The 26,555-nt window shown below is 38.8% G+C and overlaps 1 protein-coding gene across 1 annotated transcript in view; it reads left to right on the top strand.

Moving 5' to 3' along the window:
- Window positions 1-229: 229 nt before the first annotated feature.
- The window catches only part of LOC124233823 (nck-associated protein 5-like), a gene marked incomplete at its 3' end in the record, with an annotated part of 547,928 nt that continues 521,602 nt past the window's right edge, over window positions 230-26,555 (top strand). Inside the window, exon 1 of the mRNA XM_046651057.1 lies at window positions 230-440. The remainder of the gene's footprint in view (window positions 441-26,555) is intronic.

The raw sequence follows: 26,555 nt of genomic DNA, 5'->3' as shown, positions 1-26,555 counted from the left end.
TTGAATCAATGGGATTATTTCCGCGTGTATAACTGGAATCCACTCCAAGATGCCGATTTTTGCTGCAGAAAAGATACTCTTGCTCCCCACCCCCTCCTTTCTTTTTGACAGTCAGTTAATAAAGACTCAACAATAAGCAGCTGCCAGTGATGTCATTTGGGACTTTGTCCACGGAGCTTGTATTTACAAGCTCGGAGCAACCACGGAGCCGCAGCCGAGGGAGCGAGTCTCCGCAAACTTGCTCCGAGTTCGCTGCAGGACTTCACTGCTGCTTTGGATGTTCAGGAAAATTGAGTGTGTTCTGTGAGCGCGGCCTTTTAATGCTTCAAAAATAAACAGAGGATAAACTCGGGAGGAAATTTTTAGCTGGAGAGAGTTGTTGCAGTTCCTGTGTCTGTCTCCAGGACTGTGATATGTGTTGACTGAAGAGCTAACTGCAAGTAAGACTGTTGGCATTTTTTTTTAACTCTTGTTAACAGTTTTTCTTATTTGTACAGCTTGCTTTCCTTTTAATGTGAGATGATGATGTTTACGTATTTCTACAGGCTCTCTCGGCTGCCACAAGTATGCATTTGTTCCAAGTAATTATAGTGTGCTAAAGTTGACGGGTTAGGTGCACAGGGCTCCTGTCTCTGAGAACAGGCACCAGGACTGAGAGGATAACAAGATACTGAATTCCTAATCCTTATTTGCCTCTGCGGGGAGATTGGAATTTTTTTTAAAAAAATAAAAAGCAACCAGCCATACAAAAAACTATTAGATTGACCTAGGAATTTTAATACAAAACTATAAAGCTAATTTTTAATTAGCTTGTGTGCAGGAGGGGGGGAAGTCACTTTTTGTCTCTGATCCTTTCTGTGGTTTATAGATTTCTAATATGTGCAGGTTGTTTACAGTGTCTCGTTCCATCCTGCCTAAGCCCTCTTCCCACACACGCACCCCCCTCCCCCACCCCCACACACCCAAGCTCATTCATTCTTGGAGAATCCGAAAGTATAGAAAAATGTTTTGAAACTGAAACCGTTTCTATCTGGATTTTTTCCCGTTGAGTATCTGGAGAAATTTTCACTGTTCTGACTTGTCTTTTGAGTTGGGAAGCTGAATTAATGTACTACTGCAAAAGTCAAACTTGGACACTCGGCTAGGTCAGGATTCAAGGTCCACATCCTCTCTTGCACTGTCATCCCAACTTTTTAAAACTCTCCAGATATTCTTTAGGGAATAGGAAGAGGGGGGTCCGTATGCCGCCAGCCTGTACACAGGCTCCCTCTTAGCACAGCTGACTGCCCTGGGCCACCTGGAAGTTCTGCTTAAGAGCCGTGTGAATTTCTCTCTCTGTTGCGTGCTTCACGCGGCTGGGTTTGCGCCTCAGCGTCTGCAGTTCAGCCCCTTGCAGCCAGTAGCAAATCACGGCTGATTCCTGCCATCTAGAACTGACAGCCCTGCTGCACGGATTGGCAAGAAGTGGCTGTTAGCCTCTTAACTCCTGCACGCGAACCCCGTGACTCACTCCTGGAGACCTGGCTTGCTCCTCAACTCAGCTGCTCTGTCACCAGCCCAGGAGAGCAGTCACAGCCTTCCCTGCCTTTCCCTTTTTCTCTAGTCTCAGAGAATTCTAAGAAACCAGTGCCAGAAAGGTCTTAAAATATTCCACTGTTTTCCATGGAGTTGTAAGGTGGGCAACCTCCTGTGTGTTTGTCAGCTCCAAAGTTTCCATCAGAGCACACCTTGCTTGAATATGTGTTTTGTCTTAAAGCTCAGTGCTTTTTGTGAATTTTCAATTAAAATAAGTGATTTGGTGCTTTAAAAGTTTTCAAACTATTACTCAAAGCTTATCCTTTTACTGAAGAAAATCTTAGGCACAAAAAGGGGAAGAGATTTGTCCAAAGTCACCCGGCAAGACGGTGGCAGAGCTACACCCAGAAACTCAGTCTCCTGGGCTCATTCTTACACGCCTTCCATGTTTCACTTCCTGAAGATTATGGAAGAAGTAGGACCCATTCATGGTTAATGGCCGTCTTGTAGGGGCAGGGCTGTGTGAGGTGTATGGATGAAGGTGGTCTGGCAAAGGGAGAACGTTGCTGTTTTGTCTTTGGCTCCGGGTATGTTTCTTAATGTCTCTGTTCCTCATTATTTTTGCTAGAGAACCAAAGAGAACTCCGTGATTATTTCACAGTTGATGGCCTAAAGGCAAGGAAGGGGATTCTGGCAGTTGAAATAGTACAGAAGGCCTTTTTGCATTGGGTACTGGTTGACAGATATAAGGTGCTCCTAGTTCTGACATTTGGTGCTTCTGCTTTCGTTCCAAGTCTCAAACTTCTTCTTATTGACCACACCTTGCCTTTTTACCTCCTCTTTGAGGCCCTTCTTGCCAGTAGAACCTTCTCTTCACTTTCTCATTGATTCCTCCTCCCTCTTATTCTCTCACTGCAGCCTGGACCTCAGACTCTAACATTCACCTAGATTCCACTCACATCCTACATTCCTTTTCTCTCTGGAACCTTCTTTGCCCCTGACACCCCTGCCTATTGGATGGCTCTGTGGACTCTCCAGGTCAAAGTGAGGATTCCCTTCTTTAGAGTCTCATTGTGTCTTGTGCTGACTTTTGCTGGGGAGCTGCAGTTCTTTGCTGCATAGTTAAATACCTCTTCCCATTGAAAACAACTTCCTAGATGCACATCACCTGGTGTAAAGTCATTGTTCAATGCATAATACTAAATAAATGAATGAGTGAATTGCTAATCTTAGATATTCCGTTTCCTGCATCAAACACCGAGGCCTCTGCACGTGGTTAGCAAAATGACCACATAATTGTTCTGAGTGGCTTTAAATTCTTCTTCACCGTGATTGAAGGCCTTCAAGGGCAGACTCTGCTTGTGATGTCCTGATGTGGCGTCTGCCAGCCTACCCTGGTTCATTCCTCTCCGCCCATCTGCGTGAACGTATATATCTGTCCTGGAGGTTCCTGGCCTGGCAGCTCATCTGAATCTTCCATCAGTGGCGTAGTGATGGAGGCCTTGGTCTTTGGAGCTAAACTGCCTGGGCTGACGTCCTGCTTCCACTGCTTGCTGGCTTTATGATCTTGGTTAATTCACTTAACTTTTCTGTTTGAATTTCTCATCTTTAAAATGTGGATAATAAGAGTACCTCATGGGGGCATGGCAGAGGATTAAATAAATTCATACAGCTAAAACACTTGGCACAGTACCAGGCATATATTAAGTACTAATGAGTGTTAGCTGTTGTCATTATTTACCTTGCAGATTCCCATGTCCCACCTGAGATGTGATGAATCAGTATCCCCAAGGTGGGATTCAGACCCAGGCATAGTAGAAAAGTCTCTCAGGTGATTCTGATGGATGGCAATTACTGGCTTAGCTACCAGGAGCTGCTGCTTTTACACAAACATGATGGGCTTGCATGTTCTTTAGCCCCTCTCCACTTTAAGCTCTTCTCCGTGGCACCTCTCCATCCACCCAGTTTATCCTCCAGGCCCTTGCCAAACTTGTAATCTCATGCATAGCTCAACATCCGGCACAGAGTGAGTTCCCAATAAATGACGAAAAAAAGTGTATGAAGGCATGCTTGATTGGCACTGTAACAGAAGGTTTCAAATCTTTTTCTTCTCCATAATCACTATTGAGTTATTACTATGTACCAGGTACATTTCTAAACTCTTTGCATGTGCTACCTCATGATCATTATATTTATTTTCCAAGCAAAGATACTGAGGTTCAGAAAGATGAGGTTATGTGCAAAGGTCACATGGGCAGTAGGAGGCAGAGGCAGGATTTGAACCCCGAGCCCACACTCTGAATCTTTCGTTGTACTGCTCTCTAGATGTGGAAGACAATTTTTCTCATGAGCTTTTCCCACGATGGAACTTTGATTTCTCTTGTCTTCCCCTGGCCTGATTGTACTGGCAGAGCAGCAAATTAGATGAACACTTCTAGGTGCCAACGTGTTGAGCTGGTGGTTCACGTTTTCTAGTCTTCCAGAAGTGTCTAAAGCCCATGCCCAGTGCTTTGGTATTTTTGTTTTTCTTTTAATCTCAGATATGAATGCCTTTGCAGGTCAGCCCAAGTTTATGGCTAAACATGAAGATTATTTGCATTCTTTGTATGGGTGTTGGTAGGCTGAGTTCAGCTTGGTCAAAAGTGTAATCCAGGGGATTTAGATTAAAAAAATAAAATCAGAGATAATGGTTGGCTGTCTGGTTGGTCCCTAGAAAAGTTTACCAAAGGAAGTGGTAGTATTTTGAGAGAGTGGATTTAAATAGCCAGAATGGTTGCAGCTGAACACTGGCAAGTCACAGAACCAGTTAAAACAAGGTATCTTAGAGCCTTATTTTTCTCCACTTCCCTAATTCTACAAAGTTTAATGCCTTTGGAATTTGGGATTCCCAACTGTGCTTTCTTTATAGATGAAATAATAAATCTCTCGGATACATAGAACATTACCCACAACATTTACTATGCCCCAATACATACTTGTCTAATGAAGTGTGTCGTGTCGGTTTGGAAGCCTCAATTACACAAGGTACTTCCCAGTAGTTATATAAATTAATCTTGGTCTTTTTCAGGGCAAGAAACCAGATCTCTCCTCTTAGAAATAAACTTTCTGGATTAGTGAGCCCTTTGAGTAGAATTTGGATGCACTATAGGAGCCCAATGGACTGAGTTCAAGAGGAAAGTCCCAAACCCATTTTGGAACATAAGCTTGGATAATAATATGGCAGATAAATATTATGGTGTTGAAAGAGGAACTGTTCTGAAATGTGGGAACAAGTGTTCCTGTCGAGATGCATGTCTAACAAACTGCTCCACGAAGGGTACTTGCTTCATTTGGCAAATTGAATCTGGAAACATAGAACACTGATCCAGGCCAGCTCAAAAGATATGTCCCAAATGGTTTCCGTTGTCAGTGCTAACCGGTTTTTACAAACTTTTTAAAGTAATACATGCTCATAATTTAGAAAGCCAAAATAGTTATGTATATATCTATAGTTATATATATAATATCTATAGTTATATAGAAAGTTACATAGTTATATATAAAATATAGTTATATTTAAAATATAAAATATTTATATTTTATATATAATATATATTTGTATTAATATTTAAAATATAGAATATATATATTTATACACCCAATATGTGTATATATACATTAAATGATAGTACTAAAATGTTCATATAATGTATATAATCATTGCGTATGTATATATATATTTTGCAGTCCCTAAGCCATCCTGCCTTTCCCTGTTCCCCAGTCTTGCTCCTCAAAGCCTTTTCCACTCTTTTAGCTGCTTTTTCTGTAATATTTTTAAGTAATGTTTTTATATCTATTTATAATGTCAAATTATTTATTTCTCATCATGGTAGATTACAATGTATATTTCTTTTTTGTTTGTTTTTTCTTTTTTGAGGAAGATTAGTCCTGAGCTAACTACCGCCAATCCTCCTCTTTTTGCTGAGGAAGACTGGCCCTGAGCTTACATCTGTGCTCATCTTCCTCTGCTTTATATGTGGGACGCCTACCACAGCATGGCGTGCAAAGCGGTGGCATGTCTGCACCCGGGATCCGAACTGGCGAACTCTGGGCCACCAAAGCAGAACGTGCAAACTTAACCACTGCACCACCAGGCCGGCCCCACAATGTAGATTTCTTACAGTCTCACACCTTTCCATTCTCCAATAGAATTATATCACAATTTTGACTAAATGTATATTCAATGCTTATTTTTATCATCAGTATAAATAATCTTTACTGTTGTGTCAATTTATTGTGATCAAATTTCTGTTAAAAATATTTTTCTAAACTTATTAATTGCCTCATTTAAAAAATTTACTTAGTTTTCTAGGAATCTATAGCTAAGTTTTCCCATTTGTTTCAATAGCCCTTTGACAAATGTGTCAAAGATAATCTACTTTTAAAGCATTCTTTTTATATGAATAAATTCTCAAATCACCATATACTGTTTTTTTGTCAGTTGTCAAGCAGGAGAAGTTAATTATTAGTTGTGCCATATCGGAAGCAATTTAAAAAGGCATGCTGTCAACATTTCTTTTATTCTAATTATAGTCAATTACTCACATGTGGGTAAACAGACAGAAATGATCTGGTTTATTGTAGTTGGTAAATAACATTCATAATTTGGTTTTATGGTTCCATGAATACTTGATACATTTTACTGCAGAAAAATCCTTTGTTTCTGAGTACCTTTGACATCTAGAATAGCTTCATTAGAAAAAAGCAAATGATGCTTCGTGAAATGTTATTTCGTGAATAGCTAAATGAATGGCCCACTCGAAATGACATTTATTTCTTCACTTTTTCCTTTGCTTCTCACTCATTCTTTCTGCACAGATTTGTATAGTCAGGAATGTGAGATATTTTATTTTTGGAATAGTTAAAATAGTTTACTTAAAATAATTTGAAAGAGACTGTGTTTTTGGAGATTGCCAGTAGAGGGCCTTATTAAACAATAAAATTTCACGTACAGCCCGATTGCAACTGTTACCTTGTGAAAGAAACCATTGTTTTTAGGATACCTGATTAATAGCAGTAAAACGACCAAAGTATTTCTTAAAGTGCATTGTATTTCATTCTATCTGGAGACATTGGAAGTCTTAACTTTTCATTTCATTGTTTTCTTAGGGGGAAATTGGAGAATTCAGGTAGATCATTAATAGTCCATTAACCAAACCAGGACTTGGAGTGGCAAGTCATAAAATCTATCCCTGACGTTCCTTTTGGAGTTGGAGCACTTGTCTCTGAGCCTTTTGGGAAACCAGTATGGGATGTTGAAGATGCAGGAAAGAAATGATGGTTCTCCTGTCCTAGGAGCAGTTTATATTTGCTTCCTACGTTTGAATGAGCCACTGTCAACGAAGATGGGTTCTGTTCTGGACCAGAATCTTCTCACTCTATGGTATGCCCTTGATTCAGACACAGGGGAGCGGAATCTAGAGAATTTGAGGAAACTAGAGAGCACTTTCAAGTTTTATATCACGCTTACTTTCCAGTAAAGGACAGAGTTGTGGGGAGTTGAGCTGACTGAAGTCCTCAGTGGCTTAGCGCAGAGCTGTTCTCTTCCTGCTCACTGACCTGTTTCAGCTCCTCCCACTCACCCAAATCTGTCTTTAGAAAGGCTTCCCCCTTCTCCTGTGCTCATTGGGACAACTCTTACTCAGCCTAAATGGCCCTTCCTCAGGAAGCCTTCTCTGACTTGTTATACACTCTGGTAGCTTCAGGTACTTGTTTTTCACAGCACTTACCACTAGTGTAATTAAATATATGGTCATCTACTTGATTAAGAACATCTCCCCATCTAGGCTAGAACTGCCATGAGGACAGAGCCTGTGTCTGCCTTGTTTAATATTGCAGCCATGTCACCTAGAACAGTGGCTGGCAAACGGTAGATACCCAATAAATATTTGGTGATTGGAAGGATATAAGCAAGTTTTCTGACTTTAATTTAGTGCTTTCTCCTCTCCAGCTTTATACTTATGAACGCATTCCTTTTATAAGTCAACTGATGACATTCACATCTCATGGCGTTCAAAATGCCCGTGGACTTGACACAAAGGCATTATATTCTTTTTTACCTAACTTTCAATAAGTGCCTGTTTATTTCTAGTTGTGTAAGTATCAATATTCATGGCATTTGTCAAAGAGGGCCTCTATAGATATGAGAATAACTGAAGAAGAGATTGGACATGGATTTCTTTTCTCCTCTTATTGATGAGAACAGGGGAGTAGGAAGGGGAAGATGTCAGAAGCTGGGTAATGTGCCCTTTTATGTTCCCTGTGTTGGGCTAGAGATTTTCTGGATTTTTTCCTGAAAGGCTGAATTGAATACAGGATCTTTGGAACCAGTTAATACAGATAGAGTAATGAAAAACAAATATCCACAGCTCATGATATCCCAGGGCTCCAATCCCTGTTCTGATCTCTGTTGACCTCGGGCGAGTTATTTAACTTCATTGAGTTTGGTTTCCTCATCCATAAATATAGTAATATCAACAATGATTTCACCTAATATTTATTAAGTGCTTACAATGTATCTGGCCCTGTTGTGCTTTCTATTTATAATGTCTCATTTAATTCTCAAAATAACTCTCTGAGGTAGACATCACGATTAATCCCATTTTATGGATGAGAAAACCAAGGCAAGGCACCAAGAGGTTAATTTGTTCCAGATTACACAGACTTTGGACCAGATATTTAGATTATATTACCTCTGTATAGGATCATTGTGAAAATTAAATGAGATAATGTATCTAGAGCGCCAGTACCAAAATAGACTTCCAATACATGGTGATCTTTATCATCATTATTGACTCCTTATTGTTGAAGACATTATGGGCTCCTGTAAGTCGGTGATTGCTGAAGGGAAATGAGACGGCCAATGATAGCACCATGTGTCCCAGTCATAGGGACATCTTGTTTAATCCTGATGCCAAATGTCAAGAGCTCCATTTACACAGCATTTGGCACATACCAGTATTCACAGATCAAGACAACTACCAAGAAGACTGCCCATCCCCATCCTCCTCTTGGGCCATGAATGCATTTATTATGTTCTCACCATATGGGCATATTTTTCATTGCTCAACACATTGCATCTGTTTATGTGATGCCCCTGGCTTTATCATCTCTGAATTTTCTTTGGAAAAACTGCTGCAACCTGTGGTCTTTAATATGTGTAGAACTGCTTATTTGAAGTACAGTGGAACCAGGTTAGGATGGGTATAGGGAGTGTCTGGCTCCTTTTGGTGGAGTCTTAATTTGATACCCTTTTTCTGCCTCCCTGGACCACCTTCCCTAGCTCCTCCTGCCCCTTCCTCTTCCTCTCCCTCATTCTCTGTTTGTCCCACCTATTTCTCTTTCTTTCTATGTCTCCATCTTCTATCTCTCCCTCTATTTTGTCATCCCTTCTGCTTTTCTTCTTTATCTTCATTTACCTCTCCTCCCCCTTTTCCTCCCCAGAAAGGAGAGTAGAGAAGTGATGTTGGTCAGTGTTTCTCACTGGATAGGGGGATAGAGAAGAGGGAACTAGTTCAGCTTTTCCTCTTCTCCATAAGCTTCAAATTATAATGAGGGCCTTGTTATAATACTGATCTTATTAAACAAAGAACATATCTAAATTACAAGGCAAAGTAAGGGAGAAACCCAAGGAGCAAGCTGCGTGGTGGAGTGGAGTGTGATCTGGAGAGAGGATTGAACAACCCTGCTTATAGAATGCTGCCACAAGCCAGCTACGGGACATGGGATCAGTGGCCCCATCTGCAAAGGGAAGGGGCAGACCAGATAATCCCAAGGCCATTTCTGGCCCTGCGATTCTGTTATTCCTTAACACACAATGACTGCAGTCTGACTCACTGCAAAGACAATTATCCAAAGTACTGAGGGGAGAAGCCCTTCCCCCAGGACAGTGGGCGCAGGTCTGGGCTGCGTGCAGGGGGAACTTCTCAGTGTCTGTGACCCCCAGAAGTCCCATTTTCCCAAAGTGCCGAAGTGATTCGTCACTGCACAATGCTGTGTGTTCTCACAACAGATGTTAAAGGATCACCCTTGAAAGGGTGTTTCTCCATAGCATTTAATTATAACCTCCACAGAAGATTAACAGATGTTATAATTGTCTTTACTCTTTGATTAAATAGTTTCTGCATGAGTAGCTTTCTTAGATTTTTCTTCTCTGTTTTGTATGATCTTTATAAAGAACTGACATGTGTCTTTAATTTTCTGGAGATAGTTCCTCAGCGGGCTTGGTAGGAATCTTCACACATTCATAATTTCATTCTCTCTCTTTCCTTCCTAATCATTATATATGTATAGAAAATCTGTGCTTGTGTAGATTGAACCATTGGTTATATAGGCAGCCGGGTGACAGGAATTTGAATGTGGCCAAAAAACTGGGCTCTCTCTTTACTGTTTGTCCATGGAAGTGACTGATACCCATGAATAATCTCTGGAAAAAACTACAAAGTGGGAAAGGAAAATTCAGCAAGCCTTGTGCAGCAACCAAGAATGCCAGGCGCCAAGTGTGCAAATGAGTGTGCGAGCAGAGAGAAAAACAGCATTCAGGACGTGTGTGGATTTCTCTGGTAGCATTTGCTTTGCTAAGTTATCAGCCGGAAGCCTTATCAACATCAAAAGCATTATTTTCATTCCATTATTTAGAACCCAGAATTCGTTCTTTCCATTAGAGATGTGGTTTGTGTTCTATTACTCATTTATCTCACCTTCTATTTAGCCCATCAGGAAGGGTGATGCCACTAACTTTGCGTGAATAAGAACGCTTCTTTCTCATTGTCTCATTGTCTGAATTGTGTGTTTCTTCCTTGAGAAAAGAAAATTATAAGGAAGGGGTTCAGACATTAGTTCAATTTATGGATGATGAAGACAAGAGGAATAAATACTGAATCAGATCTTTTAGAGGGGTCTGCTTACTAATTGTCTCCACCTCTCCATAAGGAAGCATCTGAAAAGGACTCATAAATAAGGGCAAAGGTCAGGCCTTAGATCAACTTGAGGGAAGAGAGCAAAATAAAATTTTGCTTCTCCAGATAAATTAGTATTGAACCTTTAACTGAAACAAAAAAAGAAAATACTTGGGTTGGTTCATCAAATAGACTGTATGTAAATTCAATCTCCTCTTTTATCTGCACTTGCTTAGGAAAAGGAGAGAAGAGAGTATTTTCTGAGCATACAATGGACACTGAATATATGTGCTCCCAGAGCATCAAAAGGGAAATTACCTGTCTTTATGTGGTTCACAACATATTGGAGGAAAGAGCTTAATCCCACATGGGACATTTAAAGAACACTGCAAACCAATCCATATGATTTAAGTTCCAAGTGAATGATCAGAGCTTTGCTTAATCAAAGGTTTTATAAGTAAGTGACTAGGATCTGGGACATTCTAGAATCCTTATCTATGAGAAATGGCTAAAGAAATTCAATTTATTCAGGTCATTTGGAGGAGGAAGATGAATTTTAAACTTTTTTCGAAGTATCATGTACATACAGATACGTGCACATAAGTACTATACAGCTTGATACATTTTTACAAACTGAATACACCTATATTACCAGTTCTCAGACAAAGAAATATCACCAGCACCTCAGAAGCCCCCTCAAGTCTCTTTCAGTCACCCCCCCCAAGGTAATCAGCATGTTGACTTCTGTAACATAGATTAATTGTACCTGTTTTCGTACTTTACATAAATGGAATCACACAGTATATATAGTTTTCTTTTATTCAAATTGTATTTGTGTGATTAATCCATATTACCGTGTTGAGTTGTAGAGTTTTTGTGTTCATTGTTACATAGTAGTATACTATCATGTGACTGTATCATAATATTTTCTTTCTACTGTTGATTGGCATTTGGATAGTCTCCAGTTTGGGACCATTACAAATAGCACTGCTATGGATGTTCTAGTACATGTCCTTTGGTGAACAAATATGTGCCATTCTGTTGAGTGTGTGCGTGTGATTGCCACCTCATGGGGTATCTAGCAGATACTGCCAAACCATTTTCCGAGATTGTCGTACCAATTTATATTCCACTAACAATATATGAAGGTGCTGTGTTAGTTAAGAGAACACTTACTTAACTTCAACTCCTACTTAAGGGTGGAAGTTAAAAAGAAGCAGTTGTGGCCTAATGTTAGGCAGAACTTTTGATCATTTGGAAATTCACAGAAAGAAGCTGGGACCTTATGAAATAGTTTCTTTTCCCTGGAAGTACTCAGACAGTGGTGGGATGGTGTTCATTGAGAAGGAAGGTGAGCGGGAGGGTTCCAAGGCCTCTTCCACCTACAGGCTTTGTAAATCTAAGTTAATAAGCTCTATGGAAACCGAAAGATGAAAGAAGTCGAAAGAGGTCATTGCTATGGACCAAATGGTCAGATTGTAGGAGACAAGACATAAGTAAATAGGAGTCATTATACAGACAATGCTGATTCTGTGAGTGAAGGCAGAGGCCATTCAAGGAAGGGAGATAGCTACATGGGCCTGAGCAGGAAGTGGTGGAATTGAGTGGGGTGAGAAAAAAACAGATAATATAGTGGTAGATGGAAGATAGAAGAGTAGTTTGCATGCCACCCTAGGTTTATTTTAGAGTGCGAATGAAACCCAGGTTGACCCAGTTCACTCTCCTGAATGCTTAGAACCGAATATGAGAACCATAAAGTGAAGCAGAGGCATTTGACCACCTCTGTCAGGGATCAAGTGATGCCTGTAAGATGCTCTGGAGGAAAGCAGTTCCACAGGGAAGTGGCCGGATAACATTGGCCAGGGCAACAAGAACAAGGCAACATTTCTGCAAAACTCATTGAAGGCTATGCAGTGCTTGAATTTCTGCTTCCATCTCTTCCGCACATTTGATTCCTTTCATTTCTAACTTCAGTTTATGTTTGCACTTCCTTATTCTCAGTTCCCCTGGAAGAACTCATGGTGTCTCTTCATGGTTAATCTCTATTACAGCGGCCCTGGTCACCAGCCTGTGGTACCTGATATTGACCAAGTACCCCCACTGAATTGTATTCCCATCATTGCCAATTGCCCACGGTATAGAGGAGTCAAACATATCCCCTGCTTGACAAAAAGTTATTTTGGATCAAATTCCATCTAACTCTATCTTATTTCTTCCACCTTATTCTGATGCTGTATTATTTCATGATTCCTAAGTAAAGACATGAGAAATACCTTGTATAAATCAGTACTAGGAACTGGTCAGAGAAAACTCGGATCATGTCTTCTTTTTACTTTGACTGCCAGGAAACTCAAACTCAAATTTACATGTGTAATTACAAGTGCCCCATTGGCTCATATATCCTGTATGTTTGCAATTTTTCATTCTCTCATCTTTGTTCTTTGTGGTAGACAGAATTCTGTGATGGACTCCAAGATTCTAGCCCCCTTGGACATGCACCTGCTGCATAATTTGCTCCCTTTTGAGAATGAGCAAGACCCAAGACTATGATGGATGTCACTCCCATGATGAGGTTACATTATATGGCAAGGGTGGAAGGGTTTTTGCCAATGTAATTAAGGTCCCTAATCAGTTGACTTTGAGTTAGTTAAAAAGATTTTCTTGAATGAGTTTGACCTAATCAGGTAAGTCCCTTAAAGAGAGTCTAGAGGTCAGAGAACTAAAGCTTCAGAGGTCTCCTGGTGGCCTTGAAGAAGAAAGCTGCCATGAGTTCTATAGCCACATTTTCATATAGAAAATGAATTCTGCCAATAACCACATGTGCTCAGAAGAGGACTCCAAGCCTTAGATGGGACCTCAGGCCCCCTGACACCTTGATGTCAGCCTTGTAAGACCTGAGCAAATGCTCAGCTAAGCTGTTCTCAGATTCCTGATCCATGGAAACTGAGATACTTAATGTGTACTATTTTAAGCCACTCAATTTTTGGTAATTTGTTACACAGCAATATAATAATTAACACATACATTTTTCACTCATCTCTTTCATATTTATCCTTTATTTATTGTATATGTGACTTAATTCTTTTGTGATTTGATTAAAATGGAATGGATTAAGGAATAAATTAATTAGTGTCCTAGGGCCCCTCACATCCACTCCAGAGTGACTAGGGATGTCACCCTCCTACCTCTGTGATTTGGCTCATGCCCTCACCTCTACTTTGAATGTCCTCTATCCTCATCTCCACCTATATAAACTCCATCCAAACTCAGAGGCCCAGCTTGAATTTCACATCCTCCATAGTTCTTGCAATCTGACTTTTGGAGCCCCCCTCCCCCATTTCTAAATCCCTACAGCTGTGGTTCTCAGTATGGGGGCTGAGAGCATCATAATCACTTCAGCGAGGTTTTTAAAAATGCAGATTCACAACATTCCATCCCTCTCTGCCTGCCCCAGGAATTCTAGTTTATTGCTGAATTTTTGAAAACCTTCCCAGGTGATATCACTGGGCAGCTAGGTTTGGCAACAATTGCCCTGTCATCCTTACACCACAAGTCAGCTCTGTACACAGCGTCCTGTGCGATTTACTGCCTGTGCTTAAGGTTCTCAAAACTTTGAGCCAAATGTATAGATCACCTCCAGCCTGGACAGCATATTGTGCATTTCTGTATTTAATCTTAATCCTAGTTTTATTATTTTTCTACTTGTATCTTCCCTTTGGCTTTACTTCCTCAATTATTTATTTTATCATTTTGTTTTTGTGTATATTTTTGTAAGTAATCACAAATCCTTGGGGGGGAATGAGGTTGGAAATAAATAAACAGAAAACCAATATACTCTTCCCTAATACTTTAATTGTACAAGAATCTCATTTCCCTGGCAACAGTAAAACTTTCTAAACCATGGACTCTGACTTATACTTTCTTCATGCCCTCATCTTTCCTTGTACAATTGGAGCATGTAGAAACGCTATTCAGAAAACTAAAGACTGATGGTTGGACTGATAAGAAAAGCTTCTTGCTTTGTACAAATAGTCTTCCTTCCTCTCCTTCCCCCCTCCCACTCCGTCTCCTTCCTCGCTCCCTTCTATCTTTTGAAGCATTGAACAAAGAATTGCTCTTTTTCCTAGCCTCAATATTTGAGGTGAGCATAATGCATCAATAAGATTTTAGAATGAATAGGAGGGCTCTTTGTGTCTCTCAGAGTGTTTCATCTGCCTGAAGTGGCTTTACACCAAGGTGTATTTTTTTTAGCCTCCTGGTTGTGTGAACAGGCACATTCTAGACACAGGGCTGGCAGAGGGGGAACCCCCTCAATCATCGGACACTACCCTTTCCCCTTCCAGAGCCCCTTTGACTGTGCTGCATTCTGGATGGCAGTCATGCCCTTATGCCAAAGCACACATTCGTGATATTGCTTGAAATGTTATAGTCAACCGTATTTGGTAAATGGAACATAATTGAGCAGGGCGGCAGGTTTATCATACAGAGTTGAAGAATGCTCTAGGGAGCTTCTACAGGGGCAGTTGTGGAAAATCTGATAAATTGTTCTCCTCTGAATATTCCTTTTAAACCTTTTCTACTGTTTTAAAAATCCATAATCTCTTGGGCAAAGATGAGTCCTCTGCCTTTCTCCCTGTTCTTGTCCTTTCTGGAAATCTCTTTTTACTTAGATACTCCTCAGTAGGGTACTTTTTTTTGTCATTGGCTTTCTCTTGAACGTATTTAATTGTCTCAGAAGATCTGAACTGAGCCAGGTTGGCGTGGTAAGGTGTGCCCTGTGTGTGTGTGTGTACAGGAGTGTGTATACATGCATATGAGCACATGGATTTAAGTTTCAGAGTTTCTGTTTCTGCCACTTCAGTTAGACAAAACAGAATGTTATTTTATAAATCTTTAGATTTCCAAATTAAATTAATCAAATTTAGAAAGCACTATATCAAACCAAAATAATTCCAGGGCATTTTAACTAGTGGTATTAATTTCCTTTTCTACTGAAATTAAAAGTATTTTCTGCTTGATGGAGAAGTTTTTGTGCCATTTTTTCCAATGTCATTGGGGTTATGTTTAAGTGATTATAAATCTTTTCAAAGATAAGTGTTTGAACCATTAAATTCTGCCTACCCACTCCTCCAATCCTATATTCTAGTAAGAATACAAAATTGTCACATATGATTTCAATCTGTTTCAATTTTGTTTCTTAGGTGCGGTAGCTGTGTACTTAGTGCTAATGGAAACGGTACACAATGTAGATTCTCAGAGCCAGCATCAGCAGGTAGAAGTGCTCCGTGTGGTAGCCAGTAAGCAGATTAAACTTGAAGGCTGCACGTGTGGAATAGCAGAGGCTGCAGGCCACTTATCAAGCACTGCACCATGATGCTGACCAACTCAAACACAACGCACATTTTTAGAGCCCATCCCTGCCTTACAATTTCTGTTACCATCTTCACTGTCTGCTTTGGCCTTCAGCTTGTTAAATCTGTGCCAACCACAGGCAAAGGGAAGTGAACTGAATGTGTTGGTCAGCTTCCTTGACAAAGCAGCTTTGGGTGTAGAGCCCCACCCCGGAAACCACCTTGCGAATTTGGCAACTCAACTTGGCTGTGTCTGCGTCTCGTGCCACATTCACTTCAAATAGGAACAGACAGAAGGTTTTGCCAAGAATAGCTTGAGCAAAAAGTTTAATATTCTGTAACAGATAATGAAGGAGACTGAATGAAGACAAAAGTGATTTTAGCCTCAATCTCTTCACCCCAGCTGCCTTCAACATTTGGTTCCATGCCTCTCTATTCCATTTTGGGTGTCCTCCTTCCTGAGACCTGACCAGGACTTGCATAAGCCCTTGTTGCCCAGGATGAAAGGAAGTTCTGCCCTCCTGTGTATCCTTAATCAGACTTTCAAAACTATCAAGAATTACCCTTAAGGTGAGGCCGTGATTAGCAGAGCACTGAAGAATGGGGATGTGGGAGTTCTGGGTAATTAACACAGAATGACTTTAAAGTGAATTATCGAATAGATGGGGGACCCTTTAAGTGAGATGTGCATTTGATTCTGAAGGCTGATAGTTACATTTCTGGGAAGTTGTGGGCATCGTTCTCTGCCTCTTGAACTGAAAACATGAGCAATCATTGAGACACAACAGGAAGGAGTCAGCGATTTAGATTAATAGAAATTTGGATGTATTCAAAAGTAGAGGGAATCTTTGGCTACTTATCCTGGAAAACAGTGCATCTATGCGTGCGAAGAGATGTGCACAAGAATGTGCCTTGCAGCATAATTTGTGATAGTGATAAGTTATTTGCAGTCTAAATGTCCACCGATGGGGGAAGAGTCAGACAAATCATGCTCCATTCACACTGCAGAGCCTGTGTAGCCATTAAAAGAATGAAGAGCTATTTGCCCCCTAACATGTAAAGACCTCTTTGATATATTATTAAGTAATAAAAAATTAGGTTGTGAAAAAATATGTAGAATAGGGTACCATTTATGTTTCAGAAACCCTATATATTTAAATACATGCATATATGTATGTAAATGGTCTGAAAAAGTTCTAGAAAGATAACAAATTGTTAATAGTGTTCTTTCCCTGCTTGAGAGGATATAATTGGGAGTGCATGATGAGGAAGCGTTTGGGTTTTCCATATAGGTTTCTATACAATTTTAACTGTGTACTTTGAGGATATATTCACATATTACTTTTCAAAAAGATCTGCATATGTATGTGTATATGTAGATACATGTATATTTATTTATATACATTTGAATAAGAAGGGCATATTCTGAAGGAATATTTTGCGAGTATGAGAAAGAGATTTATTTTTTCCAGGTAAGTAATCTGAGATAATCAAAGGTAATATGAAAGAGGAACAGAATCTCGGCTTTTCTCTGGTTGACTTACAGTTTCCAGACATGGTAATGTTTAATTTAAGATACAAATCAAAGCTGTTAAGATACAAATCGCCAGCTCTTTCTAAACAGGCGTAAGCAGCATGAGTTATTTGCAAAGAAATCCATTGCTCAGGAGTTTAATTTCATTTCAAACAAGTTAAGCTTGTCTTAGACAGTCAGCACTGAGATTGGGGATAACTAGATAAGTGAGCTCTGGGCCCTGTCTTTGAGGGTGAGCAAGCTGGTGGGAAGGACAGACCTGTATACATCTGTCATTTTCCATGAGTACTCACTGCAATAGAAGGCTAAAGGAAGTGCTTGAGAGAACAGGCTGTGGGCATGCGAAGGAAAAAACAAATATTGGTTGTATGGGGGCTATAAGAAATATGTTTTCATGAAGAAGTGTATGAGACAGATTCTAGGTTCTAGGATGAATACAGGGGAAATGAAGATGGAAGAGGCCTGATGGCCTGAGAGCGTGATGACAGTCCAAAGACTAGAGGTTTTTGTGCTGATGACAAGTTCATTTCTGGAAGTTAGCAGTGATAGTAGTGGATTGAAATAATAATTTTGTATATGGAACTTCCAGGGACCTACAAAAAATGCAATTTTCTATTGCTAATTTTAATAGCTGGCATTCCTTGGACACTTAGTGTGTACTTGGTACTCTGCTAAGTACTACATGTGAGTTACCTCCTTGAATCCTTATGGCAGTGCTATGATGTAAGTAGTGTATGATCCTTCCTATGGTATAGTAGTGTTATGATTTCCATTTTATAGGTAAGAAAAGTTGAGACTCAAGGAAGCTAACTTGCTTATGTGGTATTATAATACCAGAAACAAATAGCTCCAACCCCCCTGATTTTAACCATTATGCCAATACTATACCCAGAAGTAGATGACCTCAAGGTTTTGTCCTAAAAGGAACGTCTGGGATTTTTGGTTTCAGAGGTTAAGTGTTTTGAAGACGTGACAAGAACTTAACACATGGCTCTCCAAATGGGCTGTAAAATTGGTGACGGGATGAAAATCTCAGAGTAAAAGATGTCCAGGAGATCTGTGAAGGTTGGCTCCACCCCCATATGGCAGTGAGCAGGGAGGAAGAAAGGAGAACTGTGATCTAGCAGCTGGAACTCCCCAACAAGGTGGCATGTTCTGAAGCTTGTTACTTGGAGTCAATAAGAAGCTAGTGGCCAAACTGGATGGTGTGGGATGAGAGGGAAGTAGTGGAGGACATTTAACAGTATGTCTAAAGTCATAACTTTAACTGAAGCAAACGATCATGGGTCTTCACAGAGTTAAGCAACCATAATGAAAATCTGGAGATCACCATAAGGGGGGCTAAAGCACATTGTGGTAGATCCAATCAACGAGATGCTGTAAGTCCTCTCCTCAAAAATGCTACCGTGTAAGAAAACTTAATGGCGTTGAATAATACTCACCACATATCTGTAGGTGGAGAATTATACAGCATGTATTCCCATTTTTGTAAGTATATTGTCATAGACATTTGTCACGTCTGTGATTGCTTGTCATCTTATGAACAGCTTTTCCATGTTTGGTGACATTCCTACGTTATGACTACCTCCTTTCCAACATTAAAGCCAGCACTCAAGTTTCTAGCCTCCCTTGCAGCTGGGATGCAGGCATATGACTTGAGCTCCACCAACCAGATGGACCATGTGAGAGAATTCACGCCTGAAGTGAGTACAGCATGCAGACGATCCCTGTGCACAGCTTTCCGTTCTAGTGAATGGGGCATGACAGAGACCTGGAGCTTTCAGCAGAGATGCCAGGCAGAAGCTGGGTTTGGGAGGCGGCAGCAGCAGCTTCCTCATCAGCCGGCTTTTGCATTGTGGTTTTGTGGATTGCTTCTGGCAGCTGAGTCCTGAGTCCAGAGCCCAGCCCTCCCAAACATTTTGTGAGCCACCCAATGCCTTTTAAAAATAATCTCTTTTACTTCTTAGTCAGCATCAGTTACAACAAAATCTTGACCCTACTCTTTTGTTATTGCTCTTTTTCTTGTTTTCTGGAGACATTCATTCAGCAAAAAATAATCAGATACCTATTATTTGCTGAGTACTGGGCCAGGTACTAAAGGTAAAGATACTGATAATGCTTTCTCTAACTTCAGTCCACATATGACATATACCGTCAGGGATGTTTCTTTTTTTAAATTCAGATATAACTGACATATAACTTTGTATTAATTTTAGGTGTACAACATAATGGTTTGACGTGTATATATATATATTGTAAAATGATCACCACAGTAAGTCTGTTTAGCATCCACCACCACACAGTTACAATTTTTTTCTTGTGATGAGAACTCTTAAGATCTACTCGCTTAGCAACATTCAAATATACAGTACGGTATTTTGAACTATAGTCACCATACTATGCATTACACCCCCAGGACCTATTTATCTTATAACTGGAAGTCTGTACCTTTAGACTACCTTCATCCATAAAGGAAGGTTTCTTTAAATAATTTTGGCAAAGATATTTCTCAAGGATTCATGAGGATATTAAGAATTTGAAGGACCATCATAAAATTAATATATATTACATAAAATTTATTTAAACTTTTTTATTGTAGCCACCTTTGAATTAATAGGCTATTTTCTCTGTGAATGTTGCTTTCATTTTTTGTTCTCATTTACATAATTCCCTATTTCAGTTAAATTCTCTTTTCTCGTTTCCTTTTAAAAAAGTAACTTGATTGTTAAATTTACAATATTATTGCATCTTTTAAATTAAAAGTTATAGCAAAGTGAAAAAGACTATAAGAAAATAATTATGAACTTTACTTTCAGTACATCCTTCAGTAGTTTTTTAGTGAGCGTCTGGGGAAGGTAGTCGTTTTTGTTTTAATACATCTAAAGAGTTTTTACTTTATTCTCTGTCTTGGGTTGTATTTCAGCTCAGTTTGAAACCTAGGTTCGCAGTTCCTTGCTCTCAACACTTTGAAGACATTATTCTCTTATATTCAGGCATTTATTTTCTCTGACTGGGAAATTGCTGGCAGCCTGGCTATCTATCTAAGAGGCTCTCATATGTATGTCACTTTAAAAACATCCCTGGTATCTTTTAGGATTTTCTCTCTAGCTGGATATTGCTAGAGTTTTAATGCTATACATGTTGATATGAATTTATTTTTATTTTATAGTGTACTTTCATCATAAAAACACATGTTCTTCAGTTTTGAATTTTTCTTAGCCAGTATTTCTTAGGATATTTGTTCAGTGTATTCTCTCTATCTTCTCTTTTGGGAATTCCTTAGATGAATTTAGGGTCTTTCAATCAATATTTCTTTTCTTTGGGTTTTTTTTTTTTTTTAAAGATTGGCACCTGAGCTAACATCTGTTGCCAATCTTCTTTTTCTTCCCTTTTCTTCTTCTTCTCCCCAAAGCCCCCAGGTACATAGTTGTATATTCTAGCTGCTGGTCCTTCTGGTTGTGGCGTGTGAGATGCTGCCCCAGCATGGCCTGATGAGCAGTGCCATGTCTGTGCCCAGTGTCTGAACTGGCAAAGCCCTGGGCCACCGAAGTGGAGTATGAGAACTTGACTGCTGGGCCAAAGGGCTAGCTCTCAATCAGTATTTCTTATCTCTAACATTTTCTCTGTACTTCATTCTAGGTGAATTCATCGGCACAATTTTTTAATTCACTAATTCTCTCTTTGATCGTCTTATCTGGACTTTATCCTGTTTCATTTTATTTCAGACCATTATTGTTTTTCTAGATTTATAATAGACACTTGTTCATGTTTCTTATATGCCAATTCTCATATCACAATTTCTCATTCTTCTTATGAGTGCTATTCCCTTTTTATGTTTTGATTTTTAGTCATTTTTTTCAGCTTTATTGAGGTATACTTGACAAATAAAATATGGTATATTTTTAAGGTGTATCAGGTGATGTTTTGATAGACATATACATTATGAAATGAGTACCACAATCAAACTAATTAACATATACATCACCTCATATAGTTATGATTTTTTATGTGTGGTGAGAACATTAAGATCATTTCTCTTGACAAATTTCAAGTACACAATACAGTATTATTGACTATAGTCACATGCCATGCATTAGATCTCCAGAACTTATTCATCCTGCAACTGAACCTTCATACCCTTTGACCAACATGTCCCCATCTCCCCTATCCACCAGTCCGTGGATACCACCACTCTACTCTCTGCTTTTAGGAGTTTGACTTTTTTAGATTCCACGTATAAGACCATGAGATATTCATCTTTCTGTGTCTGGCTTATTTTACTTAGCAAAATGCCCTCCAGGTTCACCTATGTTGTTGCAAATGGCAGAATTTCCTTATTTTTTAGGACTGAATAACATTCCAGTGTGTGCGTGTGTGTGTACACACACATCCCACATGTTTTTATTAATTCATCCATCAGTGGACATTTAGGTTGTTTCCATATCTTGGCTATTGTGAATAATGCTGCAGTGAACATGGGAGTGCGTATATCTCTTTGAGATAGTGATTTTGTTTCTTTGGGATACATACCCAGAAGCAGGATTGTTGGATCATATGGTAACTCTATTTTTAATTTTTTGAGAAACCGCCATGCTATTTTCCATATAGGTTGTACTAATTTACATTCCCACCAACGGTGCACAAGGGTTCCCTTTCTTCACATCCTTGCCAACGCTTGTTATCTTTTGTCTTCTTGATAATAACCATTCTAACAGGTGTGAGGTGATAGTTCATTGTGGGGTTGATTTGCGTTTCCCTGATAAGTAGTGACATTAAGCACGTTTTTCCTGTACCTGTTAGCTACATTTGTATGTCTTCTTTTGATGTCAGTTTTAGTTTGTTTTATTGTTTTTATCTCCTTGTCAGTGAAGTCTCCTTATTTTTTATTTTGGCTCTCTTTTTAGTGTTTGTTTTCAGGTGCTTTAAATTTTCCATTCCATCTTTAATGGGGAATTTTTCTTCTTTTCTCTGCATACTCCTCTGCAAGTGGAGGATTTGTGGATGCCTCCAGCAGGCTCACCAGACACTCAGTCCAGAACCAGGTTTTATGTGAGTGACTTGATGCATCTGTCCTGTAATAAAAATTGCACGTGTAAGATGAAGCTGAGCTGGCAAATGACTTGGTTCACATCCTTTCTTTGGGACTGACTTTCCTTCTTCTGTGCAGATCAGCAGCCTATGTTAGTTGTAGCCTAGGGTAGCAATTAATTTTTACCAACCTTCTTTAAAGATTGAGGAACGCTTTTTCCTGGCTATGTTTTCATAAGAGAGCCTGATGCCTTTTGGCTTCAAGCATCTATGAAAAGCTTTTAATATCTAATACATATTAGGTGTCAAACTCTTTCCCCTTTTTATGTGGCTCTACACCCAGAACTCAGTGGGCCTAGGATGTCAGGACCCTCTTCCTTCTCTGAGCTCAGTTTCTGGTTCATAGAGATGTTTATCTTGTTTAGATATTCCAGGAAATTTACCTGTGAGCGTTATATTTCTGTCTCAACTATTATTTAATGGGAAGTTCTTACTCTGAGGTCCATTTATCCATGGCTGGGCTGCAGAATAACCATGAATCCTTAAACTTGTACACAAAAATGCATGTATGTTAAATGTTTGTATTTTTCCAGGGTATTGGGTATTTAACTTACTCTGATCCTCAGGGTTTTCAAGAACTGCTGACCTAAAGTGACTCTTCCCATTTGAATACATGTTACATTTGCCAGGAAAAGATGTAATAGTCAGAATTTATTTTATTTCTCTTCCAAGACATATAAGTACATTTTCTACCTTCAACAACTTTAGCATAATTTTAAAAAGCAATGGTACAGTGGCAGCTTTGGAAAGGTTTGAATGGAGTCTCCCCAAAGTAAAATTGAAATTCAGCTTATGGTACAATTTTTTTCTTTTTGGCAGTCAAAGGACATGCTTCCTTTAATGGAAAAAATGCAAATATTTAATCAAAGCAGTAAGCTAGAAATGATGAGGGTATTTATTTATATTTTAGTGTCTTACCAACTGTTTTTCTGAGGTCATGGGAATTAAATGCGGTTTGCTTGTTAGATGAGGATGAATGCATTTTCAGCAAATGTGGGCTACTAAGGCCCATGTTAGTGTTGTGCGTTCGGTAAGTGTTCAATGAGTGCTAGTAAAAGACAACGGAAGTCAATTGCAGTTTATTCTAAGTGTTTAATTGACTAGACTAGGCATCCAGCTTAACGTCAATTCAAAGATACTGTACACAACTCTTATGAGTCTTTTCATGACTTAATAAAAATAAAATTTTAAACTGGAAAATATAAATATATTACTTAGCACTAAAATAAAAATAAGTGCATTGTTTAAGGCAAAATACAAAAAAGTTAGACTGAGTAAAGCGTGACCTAGTTTTTCATCTTGAAACTTAAGAGAGATAGAATGCAATGAACAATCCAAAACTGTAATTAAGAAAATAAGCTCATTTAAAACAGCAACCAAAAGAACATAACACCTAGGAATAAATTTAGCAAATGAAGTGCAACTTGTGCATCAAAAACTACAAAAAAATTCTTGCAAGAAATTTAAAAAGATCGATAAAGAAAGAACTCTTACAACTAAACAAGAAATAAAAAGATAAATTGCTCAATTAAAAAATGGGCAAAAGTCTAAATATAGTAGTCCTCCCTTATCCACCATTTCACTTTCCACCATTTTGGTTATTGGCAGTTAATCACAGTCCAAAAATAATGCTATGTCACAATGCCCACATCATTCGCCTCACTTCATCTCATCGTGTAGGCCCTGTATCATCTCACGTCATCACAAGACGACGAAGGATGAGTACCGTACAATAAGATATTTTGAGAGAGAGACCATAATCACATGATTTTTATTACAGTATATTGTTATAATTGTTTTATTTTATTGTTGTTAATCTCTTACTGTGCCTAATTTATAAATTAAACTTCATCATAGGTATGTATGTGTAGGAAAAAACATGGTATATATAGGATTCATTACTATCCCTGGTTTCAGGCATCTCGTAGGGGTCTTGGAACATATCCCCTGTGGGGGACTACTGTAGATGTTTCTCCAAAGGAGATATACAAGTGGCCAATAAACATACGAAAAAATGCTCAACGTTATTCCTCACTAGGGAAATGGAAATCAAACCTGCAATGAGACAGGACTTTACATTCGCTAGAGTGTCTATAATAAAAAAGATAGACACTAACAAATTTTGGCAAAGGTGTGAAGAAATTGGAACTCTAATACATTGCTGGTGAGACTGTAAAATGGTATTGCCCCTTTGCAAAGCAGTTTGGCAGTTCCTCAAAATACGAAACTAGGAGTTTTCATTTAACCCAGAAAACCCACTTCTAGGTACCTACCCGAGAGAAGTGGAAACATACGTCTACACAAAATATTGTACGTGAATGTTCATAGCAAAAATGTGGAAACAATCCAGGTGTCCAATAACTGATAAATGGATGAATAAAGTATGGTGATCCATACAATGGAATATTATTCAGCCAGAAGAAGGAATGAAGTACTGATACATGCTACGACATGAATGATTTTTGCAAACACTGTGCTAAGTGAAAGAAATCAGTCACAAAGACCACTCATCATAGTTCCATTTGTGTGAAATGTCCTGAATCAACGAATCTGTGGAGACAGGACGTAGATGCAGTGGTTGCCTGCAGCTGGATGGGGGGAGGGCATGGAGAAGGACTGCAAATGTGTCTTGGCCTTTTTTTTTGGAATGTTAAAAGTGTGCTAAAATTAGATTGTGGTGCTGGTTGCCCAATTCTGTGAATTTGCTAAAAACTACTGAACTGTACCCTTTAAATGGGTCAATATTATGATATATGAATTATATCTCAATAAAGCTATGCAATGAAGCTATGTAATAGGTTTAAAACCAAAGGTTTTATTCTCTTTAAATTCTTTTATAGATCAAAATAACTTAAGGCCCAAAGGGCTCTTAGAGATCGCTTAGTTTATTTCAAGGGAAATAATATATATATTAATAACAATAATATATATATATATATATACATATATGTATATATATATATATATATATATATATATATATGAGGTGAGGAAACCGAGGACTGGAGAAATTAATTTGTCTGAAGATACATAGGTAGTTAGTAAGAGAACCAGACATATGAACCTTAAATTTGAATTTCCAAACCGTATCACGATATGCTCAACCCCACAGAGACCATCCACACAGAAAATATGAGGCATAGGTGTGGTCATAATTCAGGTAATTTGCTTAGTGTGACCTATCAAAATATCCACATGTGACTCTAATTACTTTTTGTGTGGATGAGATAGAAATCCTAAAATTAACAAGGAAGGAAAAACATAAAGACAACCAAAAGATTACAGAAGTATGTACTCACACACCTTGGAGAATCCATTAAATTAAAAAAAATATATAAAATTGTCTTTCAAGGAGAGACTTTTTAATCTCTGGGCTGTAATGGCATACATGAATATCTAAAAATTATTCAGTAACCCAGCAATATTTTAATTTTAAAGTATGGATAAAAAACCTTTATGCTTTCAGAACCTTTTCTATAATTTAGTATAATTGCTTCCATTTTGGCTTCACGTAAAAGGAGAATAAATTATCTGTGAAAAGAAAGTTTGGATTTCCTCCATTTGCACAGGCAGGTGATGGGAAATTAAATTACCCCCCCCCCCCCCATTGCTGCTCCTGGTTTTTGTTTGCTCTTAGTGTTAGTATTTAAAACTGCAATCTTTTTGGAGTTTTACGTTAATTCAAAATTTGGAAAATAATTATCAAATTTTAGAGGAGAAGGGAGGTTTGTGAGAACTCATGTAGCCAAAATTTGCAAATCTATAGCTTATAGGCTGCACACTTCTCAAAGATGAATTTTATTTGGCTTGTGAAATATATTTTTAAAATCTAAGCAATCATTGAACATTGAGAGATTTTACCTGAATATCTGAATTTCTGGCTTCTTTGGAAAAATTGAAGGGTTTGGTAAAATGAACCTTTAATCCTGAATGGTGGTTTGGGCTGCACTTGAGTGCCAGCTGCCCTGTTTGGACAAGTTGTGTGCTACCCTGGTGGGCACAGCTCCTCTGGCGCCAGCTTTCCTCGTTCACGTTACCCTCCTGACTTATGAGGTGATGGAGGCATTCACTAACTTAATTATGGTAATCATTTTCGGTTTGCAGCTGCTGACTTTGCCCAATCATCTTTTT

Source organism: Equus quagga, unplaced genomic scaffold, assembly GCF_021613505.1.
Source record: "Equus quagga isolate Etosha38 unplaced genomic scaffold, UCLA_HA_Equagga_1.0 252_RagTag, whole genome shotgun sequence".
NCBI classification, from domain to species: Eukaryota; Metazoa; Chordata; class Mammalia; order Perissodactyla; family Equidae; genus Equus; species Equus quagga.
This window is presented reverse-complemented; position numbering and strand designations above follow the sequence as displayed.